Below are 4,978 nucleotides of genomic sequence, written 5' to 3' on the forward strand. Positions count from 1 at the left end.
GAAGAAGAGGAAGAAGAGGAAGAAGAAGAGGAAGAAGGACAAAATGTAAAATACTTCACTGGAAAATAAATCCAAGAGATACAATATCAGAATCACTAGACTACCTGAAAGCAATAATCAAAAGGAGGACCTGAACAACATCTTTCAAGAAATTATGAAGGAAAACTGCTCTGATATCTTGTAACCAGAGGGAAAATTAGGCATTGAAAGAATCCACTGATTACCTCAGGAAAGAGATCTAAAATAAGACTCCAAAGAACATTACAGCTAAATTGCAGAATTATCAGGTCAAGGAAAAAGTACTGCAGGTGACCAGAAGGGAACAATTCAAATACTGGGGAGCTGAAATCAGGATTGCACAGGACTTAGCAGCTGCAATATTAAAGGATCAGAGGTCATGGAATATGATATTGCAGAAGGCAAAGGAACTTGGACTACAACCAAGAATCACCTAACTGCTGAAATTAAGCAAAGTACTTCAAGGGGAAAAATGATCATTCAATGAAATAGAAGGATTTTAAACTTTCATAGGAAGAAGACCAGAACTGAATAACAACAACAAAATTGATCTCCAATATCAAGACCTAAGAGAAATCTAAAAAGGTAAAAAGGAAAAAGAAAACATAAGGGATTCAATGGAACTGAACTGTTTACATCCCTACATGGGAAGATGATACCTGTAATTCTTACAAAAATTGTACCACTTTAATAGTACAGCTAGAAGGAAAATACATAGACAGAGGGTTTGGGTATAAAGTGAATTTGAGAGAATGATATGAAAATTAATTAAGGGATAAAAAGAAAGGAGTACACTAGGTGTAGAAGGAAGGGAGAGTTAGGATGGGATAAATTATTTCACACAAAGAGTCAGGAAAAACCTAATACAGTGGAATGAATGATGGTAGGATGGGCAAAGGGCATCACTTGAACCTTAATCTCCTCAGTATTGGCTCAAAGAGGGATTGTAATGTACACAATCAGTCTAATATAGAAATCTATCTTACCTTACAGGGAAGCAGGAGGGGAGGAGATCAAGTAAAAGGGTATGTGGGATTGACAGAAGAGAGGGCAGATCAGGGAATGTGGTAAACAGAAGCAAAGCACTTGGGAGGAGGGAAAAGGTGGATAAACAGGAGGAAAAACAGAATGGAGGGAAATATGCAGTTAGTAATCATAACTTTGAAAGTGAATGGAATGACCTCTCCCATAAAATGGAAGTGAACAGCAGAGTGGATCAAAAACCAGAACTGTGCAGTACATTGTTACAAGAAATAAGCTTCTTTCTTGTTCAGAGAATATGAACTCCGAATGCAGATCAAAGCATTAATTTTTCATTTACTTTATTTTTAATTTTTTCTTTTGTTCTGTTTCTTTTTTCACAACTTTGATTAATATGGAAATATGTTTTACACAAATACACGTATATAACCTGTATCAAACTGCCTACTATTTCAAGAAGAGGGGAGGGAGAGGAGAAAAATTTGGAACTCAAAATCTTGCAAAACTGAATGTTAAAAGTTGTCTTAACATTTAATTGGAAAATAAAATAAAATATTATTTTTTTAAAAGCCTGCTACTGAGAAAGTATTGTACAAATAGGGGGGAAAGTCTAATGGCATATATTAATAAAGGTGAAAAAAATTCAGACTATACCATATGCAAATCTCACCATTTCACTCTATACTGAAAATAAGCATGGTTGCTGCTCATTTAGTGATACTTTTCTTGTGGATTTCTGCAGTAATTCTGTTTTATCAAAAGAAAGAAAAAGACAACTTAGCAACTACAACCACTGCTAAAGCTCCTCATTTTTTCTATACATCTACTAATGCTTCAAACCTCCATATCAAGATGGTATCTTCCCTTCTTAAATGCTAATTAACGTTGCTAATTGCAAACACACACACAGATCCTTTAAACTAGTGACTTATTCTCTTCAATTAGGCAGAGATTACTATCTTACATTCTTTACTTCTGTAGCATTTTCTCTTTAATGGTGAAATATCAAGTCAACATAAAAGAGCATGCATTAGCTTATGAGTAGTAGGATTTAAAACTTCAGTAGTTGATTGCACACTCTAAACCATTAAAGATAAAATGCCCTATCAATTTGAATGACAATGATAGTTTGGCATATCCATTAGTACATTAATACTACATGAAGACATTACATTGTTTCCACATACCTATTAATATAATTGGTGATAATATGGAAAAAGTTCAATATTTTTTGAAACCTTAAGAAAAAAATAAAACATTCTCTTTGTGAACTTTTCACACTGTGGCATGACTATACTGCCTTGATTTTTTTTTTTTGTTTCCATGAATAATTATCATAGATTATACTTAAAAAGCACTTCAAAATTTACAATATACTCTTCACAAAACCATGTCAGATAGGTACAATATTATGGAATCATAGCATCTCAAAGTTAGAATAAATTCAGACTTTTAATATAACTTATACTGACCAGTATAAGTTAAAAATCCCTAAAACGTTGTTATTCTATTTCCGTTTGCCCCATTTTATAGATATGGAAACTCTGAAGTGATGCCATTTATTTTCCCCCTCTACTTCTACTAGACAAATAGAATTTAAAAGTATGTCTTCTAGTTCAGCATGAATATACTTTCTACTATACATAAATAGGAAGTAACATGATACATAGGAAAATAATTCCACAGTTTGACAGCATTTTCATTTGGACATTTTTTCTAATGCTCCACAAAAATAAATAAATAAATAAATGAATAAAAATACATGCCTTTTTTTTTCTTTTCATATTGGAAGTACATACAAATAAATTAGGTCAACGAGGGAACATACAAAATTTGATATGAATATAATATGATATTATTGTGTCTTTAAATTTTCATATATAAGGAATTTAGAAAAAAAGCAATATTTGTATGAACTAATGCAGAGTGACTTAAATAGAACCAGGAAAACCATATATAGACTTGTTACAATGTAACAGCAAATCTTTCTCCTGGAAAAGAAATGAGACATTTTATCTTCTTCACTTTTCATTGAAGAGATGGAGAACTAGTATGGTAGAATGATACAAAATGCTATGAGACCTTTTTGATGCTTTAATTGGTTTTAATGGTCTTTTTTTCCTCTCTTTTCCTTTGACCTGGTCTTTACTTAATAAAGAAGTAAACATTTTTTAATAAGGAGAGAGATCATGGTTATATATGGAAATGGATATGATATGAATAAGAAAGCATTAAAAATTTAAAAAAAAAGAAATCAGAGAAGAATTTTTATACTAATTAATTATAACTTTTTTTTGGTCAGAATCCTCCATCTTAAAACTAGTTAGGCAATGCCCGTTTATCAATTCCAGTTGAAACTGATATTGCAAAGTCTTGGGTACCAGTTATTCTGTGTTTGACGTTACACTAAATATTAGTGTTTCTGTATATCATAAGACCCTCACATGCTCTGGGTACAAAGCAGTAAAGGAAGGCTGGTGGCATAGTTAAATATCAACAAGGCTCTGGATTTTTGTTTCATACTTTCAATTTAAATGCATGAATAGAAGCTGTTGTTTTCAAGTCATGAAGTGACAATCGAGTATTCTTCAAGCTTAGATTTGGAAGTGAACTCCTGCTTCCTCAAGGCTTGCGCAGAATCCATACTTTTTCATATGTCACCCTCTTGTGTAGCATGAACAGAAAGCTCACTGAAAAGGTTGAGTTCTGGGCAGACAGGTTGAATCAGTCTGAGAGGAAACTTCATTTGTTTCCACTTTGTGTTATTTTATTTGAAAAGGGGTGTTTAAGTGATATTTGCTGGTGTGTTGCTTGGCTACTAGGAAAAACCACAGACAGTAGGCAAAAGGGTCAATGGAAGACCTCAAGGTTTTTATTCCAAGACTCAGTTGAGAAGTCTGAAGTAAAAGTATCACAAGTCATTCTTTTTAATTATTATTACTACTTTTTTCCACCTGCAATGAGAAGTATGTCTTTGCACAGGGCACTACTTTAGCATCAAAAGGGGACTTTTGAAAACCTTAGAAATATGCTTATTGCAGAGTTAATTTTTGAGCTTTACACAATAAATGATGTTTAAATTTCCTCTGGGCATGAAAAAAAGTAGTGTAAGAATGTGCTTTAGTACACAAAAAATGCATGATTTCATCAGTGAGGATGCAGACTCCAGCAATGCAGTTCATGTTTTGTTTTTGTTTTTGTTTTTTGTTTTTGTGTTTTGTTTTTCACAATGGACAATCTTTGGTAATATCTCTGGCTGAAAAAAAAAAAAATATATATATATATATATATATATATATACACACACACACATATACATATACATATATATATATATACACATATACATCCATAGGGGAGGGAGGAAGAGGATGCAATATTATTGATGGCTTCCCCATAGATACCTAATTTGGTCATCAGGCAGCAGAAACAGATAGATGCTAGGCATATAACACTTAAGGCCTTTCCAGAATCAACAGAATCTTGTGGTTTCAACAGAACTTGTGGTTTGCTAATTATCACCTTTGAGAAACCAGGATTATTTCCATACCACAATTGGCAAGGCATGGAGTAGCATTGATTTTTATTGTATTTTTAGGGTTTGTCTCAAATGAGTCTATTTGTAGTTAGGTGGTACTTAGGATATGTTGGACTTCGAGTTCAGAAGACAACTTCAAATACTTTCTCAGACACTAACTAGCTATGTGACCTTTGGCAAGACATAAAACCTCCCCTGTCCTCTGTTTGCTCACCTGTAAATGAGGCTAGTAATAGTCATATCCATATACATACATATATATGCATGTATGTACATATGTGTATATGTATATGTATACACACATACATATATATACATATATACCCACATATATATAACATACTTTATATGGTTGTTATGCAGATCAAATAAGAAAATACGTATATATGCATGTGTGTGCATATATACTATGTGTATTATATGTAGTATATATACACACAT

This window comes from Vombatus ursinus, unplaced genomic scaffold (assembly GCF_900497805.2).
Source record: "Vombatus ursinus unplaced genomic scaffold, bare-nosed wombat genome assembly UNPS02014864.1, whole genome shotgun sequence".
NCBI lineage: Eukaryota > Metazoa > Chordata > Mammalia > Diprotodontia > Vombatidae > Vombatus > Vombatus ursinus.